General features: G+C 49.8%; 1 protein-coding gene across 44 annotated transcripts in view; it reads right to left on the minus strand.

Moving 5' to 3' along the window:
- Window positions 1-19,947, minus strand: part of SORBS1 (sorbin and SH3 domain containing 1) — a 1,103,390-nt gene that overhangs the window by 197,542 nt on the left and 885,901 nt on the right. The gene's annotated exons all lie outside the window — the stretch shown is intronic.

The following is a 19,947-nucleotide window of genomic DNA, read 5'->3' on the forward strand; positions in this document are numbered from 1 at the left end:
ATTTGCAGATGCTTGCAGGTGGGAGGACATTAGAGTACCAGTGCTCATTTTTGGGGCCCAAGACTTATTTTTCCTCAACAAACTTTGACCGAGAGCAAGATGAAACAGACAAAAATAGGACAGCGATGGAAGGAGACAAGATAGGGTAAAATAGGGACAAAGATAGGAAACCATCAGCGAGCTTCTAAGAAAAACTATGGCCCCCTCTACTTTTTTTTTCCCTACAAATTAGGCACAGAGACAATACCCAAGCGGACACAGCCTATTAACAACATTGTGGATGAAAGAGAGGGATGAGAGCGAAGGAATTGGTATAAAGTAGAGGAAGGGAAGGGGCACACGAGGGGGGCAGGGAGAGGAGCACATACTGGCGGGGGGGGGGGGGGGGGGAATGATGACACGTGCAACTGGAAGGAGCCCGAGCCGGGAAAGGTGTAGCCGGACCCAATTGGGGCCTGGGACAAATGCCGCCCGGAGGCGGGAAGCCAATCCCCCCCCCCCCCCCCCCCGGGGCGCAAGCCTGTGAAAATGGGGTGACCGCGATTGGTCGCCACAGGGCAGTCTCACCCCCCCCAATCAGGGGGTGAGCTCCAAAGCAGTGCAGAGGGTTAAGAAGGGAGTGAAAGGCCCCCCCAAAGCACACATTTCCCCCTCGCTCCAGGAGAAGCAGGAATCCCACCCACCCACTCCAGAAAAAGGCAGGCTTCGCAGCCGCAGGGGTAGATGTGAAGCGGAAGAAACTCTAGAAAAATAGAAAAAAGTGAGAAATTGCTATAGGTAGATGGAAGGCTCACGCCGTGTCCTTGGGATGCCTCACAGCAGGGGCACTGAGGGAGCCAATAGTGGTGATCAGCCACAGATAGAGTAGATGGGATGCTCCTGCTGGGCCCTTGGGATGCCTCACAGCATCGGTACCAAAGGAGCGAAAGGTCAGAACTCAGCCTCAGGCTGGATAGATGAAGTGCTCACACGGGGTCCTTGGGATGCCACACGGCAGGGACCCAGAGGAACAGGGAGGGGCCAAGAAGGGATCAAAGGCAAGCGGGACGGCACTTGTGGCCCGGGCAAGTCCGAACAGACACCCACCAAGTCGGTAGCAAGTTGAAGCCTAGCACCGTTGAAACAGTGGCCCAGGTATTTGGCCCCCTGTAGGAACCAGGGTCTCTAGTTGGCCGGGGTATGTACCCTAGTCCAAGTAGGGACCACCGCTTCTGACAGGGTAGCTTGGCGCAGAGCAGGAAGGCGTAACTTAAGAGGCAATGTGTAAAGTATTTGTGCAACACACACCTACAGTGACACAGTAAAAGTACTCAGAAAAGGACACCATACCAGATTTATATAGAAAATTAAAGGTATCTTTATCTAGAATTATGCAAGTTCCAAAAATATGGCCTGATCATCAATAAAGGAATTCACATATGCTAAGGCTTTTACTTGTGCAGTACAACCATGGACGTGCAGGTTTAGGTGAGTCTTTGGTAAGGGACACTGTTCATAAAAGTCACCAGTTCAGTCTCCGGTTTGTAGGCACAGGAAAATGCGTATAGGGACTCTCCCTGCACCAGGCGTGGGGAAGGTTACGGGGAAAACAGTTCAGGCAAAAAAAATAATAATAAGATGGTCCTTTAGTGCCGGTGCTTGTCTCTAGGGCTCAGGACCCTTCACTGTATAATCGGGTCTTATACCAAGTAAGGCGCTGTTATTAGATGCAATACTGCTGTGCCTCTCAATCTGCTAACTCCATGGTCAGCGTTGCCACATTATGCTCTCAGACAAGAATCACTCGGTGCGGGGCTCCCTCTGCTAATTAGGGCTCTGTGAGCAGTTGGTAGGGTAAAAGCTCTACGATCTCGCCAATGCCATCCCCAGTGAGCGGTGCGAGGTCAGGGAAATCTTCAGCCGGGGCAGAACCCCTTTGTGTCCGTTAATCAATTAAGGCGGTCCCCGCACGACCTGCTCTTCAGAGGTGCCACCCCCCCCCCCCGATACGAGAGGTCAAAATAGGGGCTTAGCGCTTCCCCGATAAGTTTTACCTGGAGTTGGGAGGGGGGCGATGTAAGCACCGGCGCGGAGCCCCTTCCTTCCTCAGAGCACTCGGTCCTTGGCGCGGCTGCACGGGGGAGCAGGGGGGGCTCTCCTGAGTCCGACGCAACTCCCCTGATGACGCTCCTGTTGCCGGGACAACCCACGTGCTGGCGCCAAGTCCCAGCGCGGCGAGAGCCTGACGTCACAGAGGGGAATCCTCACCGGCTTCCCAAAGTTCCCAGGCGGCGGCGATGATCTCTGGCCCCCAGCGCTCTTCGGTCACAGCGCTTCACGGTGGATTCAGGTCCCAGGCCGGCAGCAGTAAAGATCGTACATGCAGCGCTCTCTGCAGGTGCAGAGCGCGTTCACGGGCCTGGGCTAGCGGCAATGATTCGGGGATGAAACAGCGCTTTTCTGCACAGCGCTACACAACACTGCACAGTGCATCCAGGTCCCGGGCTGGCGGCGGTGAAGTCTGTACATGCAGTGCTTTCCTCTGCAGCACTTCCAGTCACAGTTCGGTCCTGGGCAGCAGCGGTGATTTAGGGCTGATAGAATTAACCTCACACACGCAGCGCTGCAGAGGCAGTTCAGGCAAGGAAGAAAGCGTGGTGGTCCTTATGAATGCCCCACCAAGTAGGGGGACAGTCAGCAGTTTGTGATGGAGACACTCTGGGGGTGTTATTTCCAGTTCTCTCTAGCCGGGCAGGATCAGCAGGCAGTAGGGCAGCTCAGCAAGTAGGGGCAGCAGTTCCTGGGAGCAGTCAGCCTCCTCACAAGTGGCAATCCTCCTGGCGCAGCAATCCTTACTCCAGCAGAGATTCCTCCAGGTCCAGTAGTGCAACAGGGATGTGTGGCCAGAACCCTCCTTATTATACCCTAAGGTCAGGTGACCGGGAGGGGCGGCACTTTCTGGCAGAATCTAGGGGGTTGGAAATCTCTGGAAGAATCCAGGAGGCTCTGGGGTGTTACCTTTCTTTCCTACCTGCCTGTCAACAGGGACAAAAGGCTACAGTTGCCAAAAGTCCCAGACCGTGCAGACTACCAGCATGCAAATGAAGGGTAGGCCTCACTGCAGTAGCACGGCCTATGGCTGATACACTAGTGTCACCATGCTTTTAAGGGAGAGCACCTGCACCTCAGCACTGATTAGCAGTGGTAAGGGGCCAGACTCCTAAATCCAACAAAAATGTGTGGTCCAGTGGGAGGCAAAGAGGGCAAAAAAATGTAGGGGAAGACCACCCTAGGGCTGACAGGTCTAACAGCCCCTCCCCAGATATTGGTCTGTCTGAGAGCAGATAACGAACAAAAATGGACTAAAAGAACTATAATTGCAAAGACAGTAGACGTGTCAGCGGAATGTTATGCATGACCATGAGATTGCGATATGTATAAATGTTATGTTTTAATAAACTGCAACCTTTTAAGGCACCAAGCAGGTTGTCACTGGTGTGTTTTGAAGGTTATGAGGGACGCAGTTGGTAATGTCTAGGGAGGGGGAGGGGACTAGCATCTTGGGAGGCGTTGGGTATTACTACTATAGGAGGGACGGGGATCCGGCAAAGAGAGGGCGCGAGAGACTGCGCGAGGGGATTGAAAGAGTCAAAGATTTGGTGAGTGTAGGAGGAAGTGAGAGACATGAGGATGGGGCATTTCTAAAAGGTAGCGGGACGAAGGAACGTGAGCGAGAACTTAGAATGGGGGACTTCAAAGATGTTCACAAACAGACAGGGTGGCTCCTCCGTAATGGCTGAGGAGCATCGCCCACTGCCAGCAGATGATAAATAAAACAATAATAACACATTGTTATTATTGCTTCATTTATCTCTGTTGCAGTTACTTACGCCTGACAGGAAGGGGTGGGCCGGGTCATAGCAGGGAGGTATACTGTGCTCTTAGAAGTGCGCATTTGTGTTTGGCCGGCCGTCTTAGGCCGGCTAAACACACATGCAAACTTATGTTTCTCCAACCCAGCTGTATTTGACAGCCAGGTTGGGGAAACCCAACCAGCTCCCAGGACCTGTCTGAGCGGCAAACAAGGCCACTTAGCAATCCTGGTGCTGCTCTCTTGCTAGAGAGCAGCGTCTGGATTGGGTGGGGAGCCTGTGCCTTTAGGCCTATTCACTTACGGGCTTCCGGGTTGAAAAGAGCAGGAGGAACAAGGAGGGCAGAATCGGGAGCAGTTTCCCAACCTCTCCTTTTCCCCCTGCCCCCACCGCCCTATCGGTTTTGATTGGAGGCAGCCACCACTGCTAACAAAGAGCACTGGATACATTTAGAGGATGTGATTGGCTGTCCAACTTTGAACAGTGCAATTCATGCACTTTCAGCAGAAAACAAACGCCTGGATTAATCAGAATGCGTATCTTTATAGTGCTGCGCCCTCCTTATCAATCACTGCTTTTGGCTCTGGCCTATAAGTCAGATATAGATCAATAATTACAGTTACCGACTAGCTCTCGGGTCAATAACACTACATCATAATGCTTCTTCTGGCACTATGCCTATGATTGTACTTTCTCCTTCGGCATTTGTAAAGAGAAAACGCCATGCTTTTAAAGGGCGTTCATTGATTGTATTACTGGAAAAAACTCCTGTTTACAAGTTTTTTAAAACTTTTTTTTTAAAGATTCACAAGTGGGATAAGGATCAGGTGCCGGCTCTGCATTTGTCAGCACATCATCACATGTGGGTCTCACTAAATACGACTGTCTTCATATATATAGCTCACAAGGCAACATACTAGGCTACCTGATGAAGCCCATGGACGCGGTCTCTGGTGATTCTGGATCCCTACTCAGAAATTTGAGGTGGCACGAGCACATGCAGATCTAGAAGCAGCACCCTCTTGGCGAAACTTGCACACACAAAAGAATTTGAAAGAATTTGCGCTACACTCCCGGGAACTTCAAATCTTGTAATGAATTTAATCTGCATCTGATAAAACGCCACCAACGCGTTTCGAAATTTGCAGTCCTGATCACAGTGGCCAGGTCTGTTTTACATTTTTATTTATACTCATGCCTGTTATTCATTAAGGAGCATTTTGGGAATTGTAGTTAAAGTTACCGGGAGTGCAGCGTGAATTCTTTCGAATTCTTTTGTGTGTACAACTACTTTGGAGGCTAGTGGTCAAACCTCAATACTTGCACCAGCGTCCAGAGCGCCCTGCTGTTTTGACCGCTTTGTTGGAGAAATATGCTAGATGAATGAATAGTTTAATTGAAAAAGAGTGGAAAGCAAGGCAAAGGCAGCATACATACTGCCAGGAACACAGCCACTGATATATAACACACACACACACACACGCACGCGCACACACGCACACACACACAAACACACGTTAAATTCAGATTTTACACAAACGATACCATAGAAATTCAGTTAGCGTTTTCTCAAGTTACTATAACTTGTGCCCTAAGGTAACTATGACTTGCACCCCGGCATGCACAGTTTTGGCATCAATAATTTTACAGCAATATTATCAATGATATTATAGAAGATGTAATGAGCAGGGCCACTGGCATTATGCAATTTTTCGGCCACGGCGATATTTGCATAATTATAGCTTTGCCGCATTTGCCTCATAATTTATCATCTACTGCATAATCTGCAGATTTTAACAAAAGTATAATTTTGTTTCTAGCTAAAACGGGTCAAAAGTTACTAAAATGCAGAAACATGTGTTGCCATACAGTGGAAGGCCTTTTGCTAAGGTTCAGTGCTGTGGCGGTTACTCCGCCAAGGCGGAGGAGCGTCGCCCCACTGCTTTTCAGCAGTGTAAATGAAGGAAAAATAAAATAATTATAACTCATACTTATAACTCAATGTTATAATAATTTATTTTTCCTGCTGCAGCAGCTTTACGGGCTGGCGCTGCTCTGCTCACAGAGAATGGGGGAGGAGTGGTGGGCACTATGTATGTGCGCATGAATGTTTGGCCGGTCGTCATGTGCACTTTGCATGTTGTCTACCCAGGCTGCATTACAGCCTGGCGGGAGAACACGCCCAGGCTTTCAGTCCCCATCTGAGCGCAGAACCACGGCACTCAGACCAATCATCGCAGTTTTGTGATTGGCTTACAGGAGCCAGGGTGCTTCCTGTTCAGGCCCGACGTGGACGAGAGACGGAAGAGAGATGCAGCAATAAGGTACGTTTTTTGTTCTTCTTTTACACCCCTTTACCTCCCGCCCCTCCCTATCCTTTCCGGCCACCACCGGTTCAGTGGTTACCCTTATGTTGTTTAGTGCCAGTTTTGGGTGTTAAGGTGGTACTAATGAGGTGTACCCAATGCCCAGACAGTGTAAAAACGTCAAAATAATGAAGTAATAATATTAATCTGCCATATTATGTCACATAATTTGCCTTTTCTAGCACAAAATGTACTCAACCCTGCCGCATAATTTGGCCCCCGCAGCATACTTCCAGTGGCCCAGGTCATGAGTGATGTGGGATAATTAGCAGTGCATGGCGAGGGCGTAAATTATATTTACCTGAGGGCATGAGTTATAGTTACTTGTGAAAACTCTAAATATAACTGCTGCATTTCTATGGTTTTGTGTGTGTAAAATTTCTGCATATTTTTTAACATAAAGCAATATTTAATTACCATGTGTTAATCCAACCGCCACTGTGCACGGCTTAGGCCTTGCAGCCGATCCTCCAGATGCAGTCAACCCCACGCCGCGAATGGGCAATAGGCTTGTCACCAGGCCTGTCCTGCGTCTAGGCCCGTGGCCAAACCTAGCATGCAGCCAACCCCATTCCGTGCACGGCCTAATTTGCAGCCAGGCCCTATGGCCAACCCATACATGCAGAAACCCTGTGCCAAGCGTGTTATTTGCCCTTGCACGGGGCAAGAGTCCACTTCTCTGTGCTGATTTCCCATCCCCCAGGGCCCGTTGCATTTCTTTTTTAGGGGAGGGCATACAGGGCCGTTTTTGGCCCTGGGGACCCCATTCCTTGTGGCCCACCATTATATTTATAGGGGCGGGGGGCACGCAGCCCCCTTTCCGGATCGATTTCAGCCCGGGGACCCCATCACCTGGGTCCCGGCAGTTTTTCGTGGGGGAGGTGGGCAAACAGTCACCCGGGCCGATTTTGGCATTGAGTACTCTGTTCCCCGACACACTTTTCAATATCGGACGGGGATCTGTCAGATCGGCTGACCATCTGTATCTCTAAATATACATAAATTATTTTTCTTTAATAAGTCCAAAACTACTGAACGTATTTCAACCAAATTACAAAAAGCATTCTTTCTGCCAAATTTGGTGTAATTCCGTTCAGCAGTAGTTGTGTCTAAAATCTCTATAGGAAATTGCTCAGGGAAAATGCGTTTTGGGAACCTCCCTTTTTCTCAGACCCCAACTGACAAATCACCCAAAAACTGTCCAAACAGCAGCTGAAGTGACTGGCAAACTATTTTTGAAAATTTCACCAAAGTTAGCAAAATAAAAACGCTTTTGAGTAATGTCATCAGTGACCATGTCATGAGTGATGCAATATGTGAGGTCATAAGCAGTGTATTGTGGGGGCATAAGTTATAGTTAGCTCAGGTAACTATAACTCCTGAATGCCAATGGTTTTGTACAAGTGAAATCTGGACCTAGCTATCACGTCCCTGTAACCTTTTTTTTTCCCAGTGAATTTCTAAAGTTTTTTAAATTCTATTTCCTAACTATAACATCCCTGGTATCTTTGTTTTTTTTCACAAAATTTCTACTTTAAAAAAATTGTTACTTCATAACTATAACTAACTGTAACCTGTAACCTTTGAGAGTGGGTGTGTGAGTGGCCGCATGGGTCTGTGGGTGGGTATATGGGTCTGTGAGTGGGTGAGTGAGTGGTTTTGTGGGTGTGTGAGTAGCTGTATGGGTCAGTGAGTGGGTGTGTGCGTGTTGCATGGGTCTGTGAGTGGGTGTGTGAATGGCTGTATGGGTCTGTAAGTGGGTGTGTGAGTGGGTGTATTGGTCTGTGAGTGGATGTGTGAATAGCTGTATGGATCAGCGACTGGGTGTGTGAGTAGCTGTATAGGTGTATGAGTGTCTGTATGGGTGTATGAATGGGTGTGTGAGTAGTTGTGACGGTGAGTGAGTGGGTGTGAGTGGATTTGTCAGTCAGTGAGTGGGTGTGTGAGTGGCTGTATGGGTTTGTGAGTGGGTGTGTGAGTAGTTGTATGGGTGTATGAGCGGGTTTGAGAGTGGTTATGTAGGTATGTGAGTGCCTGTGTGGGTCTGTGAGTTGGTATGTGAGTGGCAGTAGAGGTCTATAAGTGGGTGTGCAAGTGGTTTTATGGGTGTGTGAATGGCTGTATGGGTCTGTGAGTGGGTGTGTGAGTGGTTATGTGGGTGTGTGAGTGCATGTGTGAGTGACTGTGTGAGTGTGTGGATGGGTGTATGTGTGACTGTGTGGGTCTGTGAGTGGATGTGAGAGTGCCACAATGGGTGTATGAGTTGGGGTCTGAGTGTCAGTGTGGGTGTATAAGTAGCTGTGTGAGTGAGTGGGCCAGAATGGAATCTCACCTGCCACTTTTCCAACAAGTCTACAGTTTTGAACAAAACATCCAACTGGAGCACTTTCTACTGGTTAATTAGTAAGTGCTAACTTGTTGGGCAGATATCTAGTGCATATTTTACACTACAGCTGTGTAATGGACATGGAGGAAATGTCTCCAGTGACCTTCTGAGTGTTTAATTTCGGCCATGCGATTGCTCCTCAAGTGTGTTCTTCCAGAAATCTGTATTAAAATGAATTCTCCTATAGAGAAGATGACGAGACTACAAAGAGGTAAATCTCCACCAAACAAGGGTACTTCCTCTTAATTATATAAAGTGTTTCTTTCTTTGGTGGAAATGTCTTCATATTGATCGCATCAAGAAGGCATCACCAAAATAGTCGAGAAACACACTGGGGGACTTTTGGTAAGCTGCCCATCATACTGGCAAAAGGCTGGAAGACCTTTGCATACTACTAAGATGGCCGGGGCCAAATAGGTGAAGCTTCCAAAAGTTTTTCACATTTGCATACTCGCAGTAAGGCAAAGGCTGAACCATGTACTCTGCTCTCACCAGAAGAGGCCAAGAAAGAAAGCACTCATCACAGTTAATACAGATTGCCTCCGATGGATGAACAATGCATTCACCTTTACCAAGGATTTCAGATAATTTTTGAATGGGGAATTACAGAGAAAACACTCTTGCTTTGCCTTCGTCAAGCCCAGGAATTCAGGATCATTTATCCTTTACTAAAGTGGAGCTTCAACAGGGGCACCTACTATGTTTATATTTGTAAGTGCTTGCAGTTGAGGTTTAATTTCGAGATATGAGCATCGAGCCCAGAACGGAACCTCACCTGCCCCCTTGTACGACAAGATCCCTCACTTTTGCACACAATTGGACTCTGGGGGGGAACCCCAATGACCCCACAGTCCCTGCCAGCTCCCCACCTTCAGCGGAAGCTGCATTGCTCCTGGACGCAGGGAGCATACAAAATGCTGCCACCTGCGTGCAGGAGCAATTTTTTCATCTGTTTTCCTGTCCATAGGAAGACAGATGCATAGTCCGATCCCAGCGGGTGGGAGCAGTTTTTCTGTTCCCGCCCGCTGGGAGCGGACTTACTGTTTGCTCTTGCTTGGCGGGAACTTAGGAAGCACCCACCAAGCGAGAGAAAACAGCTATGTCCCGGAGGTGGGCATCCCGGGACATAGGGAGCCGACCTGGGGGGTGGCGGCCCCAGGGCAAATAATGGCTCCAGGAGTGGGGCCGTGCGGCATCCTTCCTTTGTTATTCTAGGGCCTGCACTGAGGAGGTGGTGATCCGAGAGGCCCAAAACGGCCCAGAAGGGGGCCATGCGCCCCCTACCTCTTTCAAAATATAGTTAAGCCCCAGGGAGGTGGTGGTCCCTGAAGCCGTAAATGGCCCGGAAGGAGGGCCACACGCCCCCCATCCTCCTTTGTGTTCATTCGGCCTGGTCCAGGGCAGGTGGCGGTCCCTGAAGCCGTATGTTTACTGTGTGTTTACTGTGAAGGTGGAAGAGGAGTGGCGCACCGGCCAGGGCGACTGACTCTGGAATCGGGGGATCATGGTTCGATCCCCAGCGCCGGCGGCAGATTAGCCCAGCACCATAGCTTGCTTAATCTTCCCGACAGCCCCCAGCGCCTAGAGACTCTTATGGGCGATTGTTCGTGCTTTACAAATGTGGATTATTATTAAGGGGGGCCGCGCAGCCTGCCTCCTCCGTTTTAGTACATTGGTCTGGCCCCGGGAAGGTGGAGGTCCACCGTGCCAAATCGACCATAGGGACGGGAGCTGTGTGCACCCCTCCTCAAAATTAACATTAAAATATGCCTCCAGGACCTGGCCCACCCGGGCTGAACTAGAAACAAGCGCGGGAGACCATCCTTTTTCTATATTTTCATGCAAATTCACAAATCTAATGTGATTTTCACAGCAAAAATGTAAAAAAATATTTTTGGCCGAGGGCGGGGTCCCTGGGGTACCTCCAGCACCAGGCCTAGGGGGGTCAGGGTATTCCTACTGTGCATCCATCTCTTTTTATTTTACCTTTTTATTTGGGACTCATCGGAGTCCCTAAAATGGCTGCCAACACTTCCTGCTTGAAGTGTTGGCAGCTAATCAGATCTCTGCATGAGATCGGTTGGATTCGTGGAGGGTCTGCATCCCTAGATATACAAATCATAAACAGCACACTTTCTGGACTGAGATCTAGCTTCCTGACACATTTGGTGTAATTCCGTTCTGCGATTTGAACTGTAGTTGTGTCTAAAATCTCCATGGGAATTAACTTAGAAAACATACTTTTTTGACCCCTCACCTTTTTTCTCGCCCCCCCCCCCTTCATGGATCACCCCAACATTTTTCATGCACAACTAGAATCAGGAGGTCACTTTTTGGGGAACATTTTGTGAAGATTCGTCAAACGACACCAAAGTTATAAGCAAGTCAAAAAACACTTTATGGAAACAAGGTCCTAACTATAACTAACTACTGGCGACCACCAGTAAGTAATATACATAAATAACGTATGCTCTCGTATCTTGGTCCAAGCAGGTGTAAGGTGCCAACGCTGGAGAATAAATGTACGGAGAGTAACGAGCAATGCATGTAGTATACTGTTCAAACTACTACAGTCATGCCCAGAGATTACTCCACAGTCTAAAGCATTCAATCTTGCTTAGAGGTGTCTCTGTGGCTCTGTTTAAAGTGCTGCAGTGCCTAAAGTGTATCTGCAGTGTCCTAAAATATGCATTGAATTTGAGTGCCCCCCATAGGGGTAGTATGTGCTATCCAAATTCTTCAATACAATTGCAGTCTATCCGAGTGGTGTTTGTATGGTGCAGTGTAAAGTGCTTTAGTCCTTGACGTGCTTGCCATCAACGTACTGACCTGACTGCAACACAAAGGTAACACGCCCATTAGAGTTTGTAGAACAGTCTTGTTTTGTGTAACATCTATTGCACTTGAAATACATGTATTTTGACAGAGAAATGTGCACCAACAACTGAAAAACATTTGCAGTTACATATTTGTGTTTACCACACACAAACACACTTATGAGTAGAGCAAATAGGGTAAGCCTCAATCCACTACAGGACAAATTGATTGACACATCTTTTATTTATTTTTTTTTTTTTATTTTTTTTTGGGTTTTAAACAATCTTTATTCAACATTTAGTCACATTACACAGCTTATGCCTACAACCTCGGGGGCCGGCAGCGTGACAGGAGAATAAAATGTAATGTTGTACACAGCGGTTCATCCACAACCCGCAAAGGGCCGGCCGCGTCAATTTGATTAACAAAAACGTATAACGATTAAATGGATGAAGGCCGTCTGGCTTCTTAATCACTGACTTGGTCAGACCCCGCCGGGCAACAAATATTGATGGCCACCCCACCCCGTCTCATGTCACAGTATCTTATTATCTCTCCCTTCAATGCGTATCCCCCAGTGGCGTATGGATTCCATGAGGCATCCCCTCCCATCTCCACCTCCTGGTATTTCCCCTGCCCGATTCCCCGCAGCGTGGAAGCCGCATCTCTAAGTCGTCACCGCTGGAGGCCTCCCTATATGTATGTAGTGGTACAGCTGTATCTGCCCGATCCCGTCTTCTAAGGCTATCGTGTATACAGGGTAGGTCCATTGGGTGCGGTGTCTCATGACCTGTTCAGTAGAACCTTGAATGGTGTGTTATGTTATGGGGTGTGAGAGCAGGTATGTCGTGAGAGGACTCCATATGTCCAACGGTCGAGAGGCCGCGGGCAGCAATTCCGCGTATAGGAGCAACGTCTCCTGACATTTCACCATGTTACTGATCCAGTCCTTGAATTTCGGGGCTCTTCCCCTGCCCCATCTGCAAGCTATCAGTCTCTTTGCCATAAGAAATGCGATTGTGGCGAAGCTGCGCTCAGACTTTCTAATAGTTTTTGTGTAGCCCAGTAACGCCTGCACCGGAGATGGAGACAATGGTGTATTTATCATCTCTGATATGCCCGAATATACCAGGCCCCAGTATTCAGTCACCTCCCGGCACCCCCACGCCACATGTAAGAAATCTGCCGCGGGTGCATGACAGCGCCAGCAATGGTCATCCTCCCGAAGGCCGAACCTATGCATGCGGGCTGGTGTCTGATAGAGTCTATGCAGAAACTTGTAGTGAATGACCCTGAACCTGCAGCTGGAAGATATTTGTTCAGTTTGTGTGCAGCAGAACTCCCAGATGTCGTCTGCGATGGGGTCTCCCAGTTCTCCCTCCCAGCCACTGCGCGCCCTGCAATGTTCCGGCTCCGGACTAGCGTGTGTTAAGTGATAGAGGTGCGAAACCGCATGCGCAGGGGTAGTGGCTATGAGCAGCTGATGTAGAGGGGCCAGTGTGGGCGGCTCGGCCGGATACTCCGCTGTTAGTGCTCTAATCCCGCTCCGAAGTCGTATATATATAAATGTATCCATAGGTGTGGGTGTAAGGTCAGCGAACATGTGTGCCTGCGATCTAAAACGACCATCATGGTATAGGTCTCCCCACGTTTTGATGTTGAGTTTGTTTAGGAAGATTTTAAATATTCGTTCCTGCAGTAGAGGTATGTCGGGATGGTACGACAATGGAAGCAGCGGAGAGTATGGTAAAGCTGTATTTGTTTTTTCCGCGATGCGACGCCACGCCATGACTGTGCTAGAGACCGTTGTGGCGTCCGCAACTTGGGTCACGGGTGCACTAAATAAGGCACCCTCCAGCGGAATCGGGTCTGCCAACCAATGCTCCACTGCTACCTGAGGCAGAAAGGGCGCAGGGCGGATCCAATAATGTATATAGTGTGCTTGAGCACTATAGTAGTACAGTTCGAGTTCCGGTAGGTCAAAGCCGCCGTGCGCGAATGGGCGAGTCAAGACCTCCCAGCGCAATCTTGGTTGTTTTCCCCCCCAGACCAATCTGATGAGTTCAGTACGCAGCATTTTGAAGAAGGGCCTACCTGGGTAGTATGGAATGTTGAGAAAGAGATATAGGAGTTTAGGCAGGATCACCATCTTGATGAGGGACGCGCGTCCGGCGAACGAGAGTGGCAATGTGATCCATCTGGTCACGCAGCTTTGGATATGGTCAAGTGCACGGCCATAGTTCATCCGCATTAGCTCGTCCCGATCTCTAGTGAGCTCTATGCCCAAATATCGGACCTCTTCTGCGCACCATTTCAGAGGATAATCGAGGGTGAATGGTTGGGCCGCTGTCGTAAGCGGGAAGATAGTGGATTTTCCCCAATTAATTTGAATTCCTGACATTCCGGCGAACCGGATGAACTCTCGCAGCAGGGGGTTTAGGTTATCGCAGGGATCACGTACATATAGCGTGATGTCGTCTGCATATAAGGAAACGAGTACCTCTCGCTGTAGGCAGCGTAGGGCCTTCTCCCTGTGGTGCTGTCGGAGTCTGGCCGCCAGTGGTTCTATCGCTAAGGCGAACAGTAATGGTGATAAGGGGCACCCCTGACGTGTGCCCCTGGATATTGCAAATGCGTCCGATATCCGACCATTTACTCCAACCCGGGCAACTGGTTGACTGTAAAGTGTATGTATCCACTGTGTGAAGCCTAACGGCATTCCCATGTTCCGAAGTATGCATAGGAGGTAGTCCCATTCTAATGAGTCGAAGGCTTTAGTGGCGTCTAAAAACACCGCCACCATTGGCAAGCCGGGGTCCACATTTTGTAATATGGAGAAGAGCGTGCGCAGATTGTATGAGGTGGCTCTGCCCGGTATGAATCCAGCCTGGTCCGACAGCACCAGCCCCCCCATCAGCAGCTGCAGGCGATTGGCCAGGACTTTGGATAGGATTTTAGCATCACAGTTGATTAGGGACAGCGGCCGGTATGAGTCACAACTCCCGGGCGGTTTACCGGGTTTCAGCAGGGAAATAATTAGGGCTTCCTGCATGGATGGGGGAAGGATTCCCGACTCATGGGCCTCAAGGTACACCTCACGGAGCACCGGTATGAGGATATCCGCGTAAGCCTTATAGAAGTCCATAGGCAGCCCGTCTAGTCCAGGGGCCTTCCCAGGAGCCATCTGGTTAATAGCATCCCTTATTTCGTCTTGACTTATGGGTTCTGCCAGGAATTCTCTATGCCTGTCCGGAAGCCACCCTAGAGTGATCTCCCTCAGATAATCATCCATTTCTAGGAGTCCCGTTCTGGTAGTAGCATATAGTGCGGAGTAGTGGCTGACAAAGGCGCCTAAAATTGATTGTGTATCTCTTAATTGCTGCTGCCCGTCTCCCTCCAGCTCCAAGACGAAATTGGAACCGCGTCGGGGACGAATGACTCCCGCCAGGAAACTCCCGGGGCGTTCCCCCTCTCCATACGCTCTAGCCCTGGAATGTTTTCCCCGAAAATTCACCTCCCTGTCTGCAGTGGTAGTATATTCTGACAGTGCTTCTCGATATCGGGCCTGAGCCACGTGGTCCGTGGGAAAGTCCGGCTGGGTTTCTAGTGTGCGGAGTGTGTTTTCCAATGTGTGTAACGTGTTGCGTAAAACCCGCAAGACGCCCGAGCCCTTGGATATGCAACTGCCGCGGATCGTAACTTTCAATGCCTCCAACAGTGTGGCTACCCGCTCTACAGATCCTTTGTTATGGGATATAAAGTCTTCGATGTCTTGACGTATTTCAAGGCGGAATAGATCGTCCAGCAGCGCGTTGGGGGGAAGTCGCCAGGAAGGGGGCCCTCCCAGTATGTCCGGCAGTCGGAATCTAGACAGCACCGGTGAGTGATCGGAAAAAGTGCGGCTAACATGCTGTGCGGCAGCCATGGAAGGGGCCAGCCCCCGAGACACCAATATGTAGTCCAGGCGGGACCAGGTGGCATGAGCCATGTTCCAATGTGTACCCTCCCTATCGGTCGGGTGAAAGTGTCGCCATGTATCTACCATCTCCTGATTATCACAGATGTCACGTAAGTACCTATGTGTGTTGGTGTAGTGGTGCGGGGAAGGGTTAGACCTGTCAAGAGTGGGATCCAGGACCGCATTGAAGTCTCCTCCCCATATGAGATGTGTCGAGCCCACCTCCCTGATCTTGTTCCAGAGGGCAATGAAACTACTCGGGTCATCGCAGTTCGGGCCATAGGAGCATGCAATGGTGATGGTCTCCGCACCCATCCTCCCCCAGGTGACGCAGTATCGTCCCTCTTTGTCCGATGCATCCCCCAGTGGAGCATAGGGGACACTCCGTTTTATCAGTATTGCGGTACCTCGAGCATAGGATGAGTATGCTGCGAAGACCGAGTGTGCCGCCCAACGTGTAGCAAAGGCGCCTCTATGGAGTGGGTCCATGTGGGTTTCCTGCAGGAGTGCTACATTAACGTTGAGTCTGTCTATCGCTCCCAGTATCTGTCGCCTTTTTCTCGGGTCGCCTAGGCCTCTGACATTCCAGGAGATGACTGACAGCCGTCCCCCCTCCCTGCTATCCATCTGCGCCCCCCGGCTCATATCTTCGTCTAGTTAATCGGGGGTTACCGGTGTGGACGAGCTCCCACTTGCTCCTGGGCCCTGTCCCCACGGATGTTTCAGAAGGTGAGTATGATATGTGCAATGTGACTGTATACATGCTGTGTTCAAACAAAATAACAACTATCCCGTAAACCTCCCCACCCCCACCCACAACGACATCCCAATCATGCCGAGCATCTGCCCCCACCCACAACAATACAACAACCCAAATCATAGACTGTTGGGGAATACCCAAGTGGGAAACGCCAGGGCTCCAGACCCGCCACCCCAACTCCCCCGATTTTGCACCCGCCGTCTGCTGGGTTAGCAGCGGCAAGCTATGCGGGAGGGGGAAGGGTGTGCCAGGGCAAGATCAAGTTGTAGAGCTACAGGCGCACCCTGGAAGCAATCGGGGCATCAATATATTTATCATAATTCCGAGTGCCTAGTGTCCATCATAGGAACCAACAAGTAGCGAGGGTACCTGAGCGGTACAAGCTATATAGATCTATGCAGAGTCAGTTTAATGAGGAGTAAGCATATCAAACCTACCCTTCTAGTCAGTCCAGCGCTGATGTGGGAGAGCGAGCGCCTTCTCTCCCAGGAGAAGTTCGGGCAGGTTCGTGAGCACGCTTGTGGTCTTTTAGGAACAGTTCCACCTGGGACGGGTTCTGAAATATGTGCGTCTTGCCATGGGTGACCACCCGCAGGCGCGCCGGGTAGAGCATGGAGTATCTAATATCGCTTTGAAGTAGACGCTTCTTGACTGCTCCAAACTTGCGGCGTGCCTCCTGTACAGCCTGCGTGAAGTCAGGGAAAAAGGAGAGCGTAGTGTTTTCATATTGTACAGGTTGTTTCTCTCGTGCCAGGCGTAGTAATGTATCGCGGTCTCTGTAATTTAGGAATCGGATAAGGATTGGTCTCGGGGGCGCTCCGGGAATGGGACGAGGACCCAGGGAGCGATGGGCCCGCTCCACCACAAAACATGGGGAAAAGGCCTCCGTGCCAAATAGTTCGGATAATAACTTCTCTATGAATATTTCCATTTTCCCTACTACTGTTGATTCTGCCAGACCCACAAGGCGCACGTTGTTTCGTCGCGAGCGCGCCTCCAAGTCCTCGTTCTTATCGGCTATCACTTTCAATAACCGTTCCATCTGCGAGACTGTGTTGGCATTCGCTGCAGCGCCATCCTCAAGCCCCGAAATGCGCTGCTCCGTCTCCTTGACCCGTTCCTCCTGTTGGTCCAGTCGGTGCACCACAGAGTCCAGTCTTCTGGACATGTTATCGATCTTTGAGTCGATGGAGGAGAGACTCGTCTGCATGTTGAGAAGGAGTGCCTTCCAATCCACTTCCTCCGCCTCTGTCCCCTCCGAGTCCCCTTCTCCAGTCAGTAGGGTGCGGGTTTTCTTCTTTTGGGTCTCGAAGGGGAGCTTAGATTGTTTATGATCTGTCTTCCCCATGACTCTGGCGGGACAGGCAGCGTCTTCCCCCACTCCAAAGCTCCAGAGCGGGCCCCTCCGATCAGCGCAGATCTAGGCAGGTATGTCGCGCCGCAATACCGCCGGTCCGTTTGCCGCTGCAGACTCACTAATTCCCTCGTGATGTTACACTCTGGCGTTAGAGACGGCCTCCAAGGTCAGGAGCCGAATCGCGGCAGCATGTCAGTTCGTGCTTATGCCGCCCGGTCAGTGGCGGGGTAACGATGGACACCCCTCACCGCCTTGCTTGCAAGCCCCTGCCCGATAGGTTGACGTATTTATGGACACCAAAAGCGATGTGCGTGAGGCGAAATGACAATGGGGAGCCCTCCACCACCTCCCGATGTAACCTCTCCAACCAAGCAACGACGTTCCTCACCTAAAGCTTGTGGCGGGGTTCGGCAGGGCGATAGGAGCCTGCGGGGCGCTCCTACAGTAGGCTCCCCCCTCTCTGGACGGGCTCTCAGGCGTCTGGGTGCTCCTCTTTCGCAGATAGGGCGCATGGGATGCCGTCCCCTAGATGTGCGGGCCTCACCGGGGTTGCGCGCTGTGGCCAAGCGCTCCTCCGGTGCTCCCGGGCGGCAGGATCGTCAGGCGGTTGTCAATCCGCTACTCACTTCGCCTTCGTGTCCCTCTATCTCCTTTGCATCGTGTCGGCTGCAGGCTCCTCAGCGCTATCTCCGGCAGTCCGGCGATGTTTGGTGCCCCCGGCAGTTCCGGGCTTGGGACCACGTGTGAGCACCGGAGTCGCGTTACGTGCCCGCCGTCTCTCCTGCGCCGGCGGCCAGAAGTGTCTCCCGCGGGGCCTGTCAGGGCAGATTGCGTCGCCGTCTCCGCACCAATTCTCGCCAAACTTGCCTCAGATGTGCAGCCACCTCTCAGGAGTCAACGAGTGTCGTTTCTACCAGTGGCCAGGGTACAGGATGGGTATGGCGGATGTTTGAATTGCCCGGCTGGCGAGAGCCTCACATAAGTGCGGCCATGTCGGTCTGGCGCCCTCTAGCGCCCCATTGATTGACACATCTTTCTTCCAAAAAGAGCACTCTAGGTGAGTCCCTGAGTCCTTTTCACACAATATACCACGTTTTTTGGCATACATTTCCCATTCACATTTCAAAAAGTCCCCAATTCTCCATTTTTAAAATAACAACTGAAAACATGCTTATTAAAAAGCACCGTCTCAGGATACTCCGTACATACTATGCTTAAATCCACATGGAAAAACCTTATCTGCACACTAGATTTTGGCACACCCAACCGCTCTTGATATTTGCTCTCTGTTCTGATTTAAACAATGTTACCTGTTCACACAAATTATGTAATATACTGCAGTTTAGTGTTAACCTTTTCTTCATATAAAACTTGTAAATCACCCTGAAACCTGCATGGAAGGACTTTGTGCTTCAATACAATAAAAATAAAATCAGGGCACTTGGGTGGGATCCCACCTATTTTCTTTGTTTCAATCTGACGTTTTGCAGCACTACCCCTGCTACACAGATTCAAACATTGAGTGATGGGGAGAATAAGCTGTGCATAAGCAATGGGCTGGTGGCCACGCGCCAACCCCTCTTGTGTACTTCAGATGTTCGCATAAGCAGGTAGCAAGAAATTAACACACAGAGACAATCTACCGGCTATTCTAAGCACACTGTGGGTACCCAGGGCATAATGAAACACTCTACTGGTATAACACTGGTCCTGGAATAGTGAGGATAATTCTTGGCATTTTGTGAGCTTTTATGCAATGTATCGTCGACCTTTCATATAATTAACCACTTAGCATAATGGTAGTTCTTGTCATATTGTCGGAATAAATAGCATAATGGTGCCCAACTCTAATATAATGCTGGCCCTGGCATAATGGTGGCTGCATAAGCCCAGCCCAAAGCCTGTCCAAAATGTGCAGGAAAATCAAAATATCTGTGGTTTCACAATAGTGTTAGCGGATCCCACTAACCATTTATTCTTTGAGAGCTGATCATATCAACGAAACATATTATTTGAACCTCAGCACAAATGTCCAGTCTTGCCCAACCATGACATTTTTACTCCTGCCATTTCCACATCATTATGAATGTTGTTACTTATTCTTGATCGATTTTGTCTCTCTACCCTCAACTCTCCTGGAAATCGAAAGTTATTCACGTCAATGATGCCAGTTTTCATTATTGTAATTCTGTTATGTGGTTTCCTACTGTAAAAACACAGTCCTCAAATTAGGTAGTATGCACATAACTAGGGAAAAAAGTTACAGAAACTACAGACACACACTTTCTAATAATATACCTGTCATGGCACTACCTTTTATGTACTCTATCATTCGCATTCTTCTTTGATTTATTGTCGCTATGTACTTTCACTCACACTTTATGTAACTCTGGTTCTGGCTACTTCTTGCTTACATACCCCACTGTATTTAGTCTACTGCTTTTTTACTGTT

The sequence above is a fragment of the Triturus cristatus genome, chromosome 1_2, assembly GCF_964204655.1.
Source record: "Triturus cristatus chromosome 1_2, aTriCri1.1, whole genome shotgun sequence".
Taxonomy (NCBI): domain Eukaryota; kingdom Metazoa; phylum Chordata; class Amphibia; order Caudata; family Salamandridae; genus Triturus; species Triturus cristatus.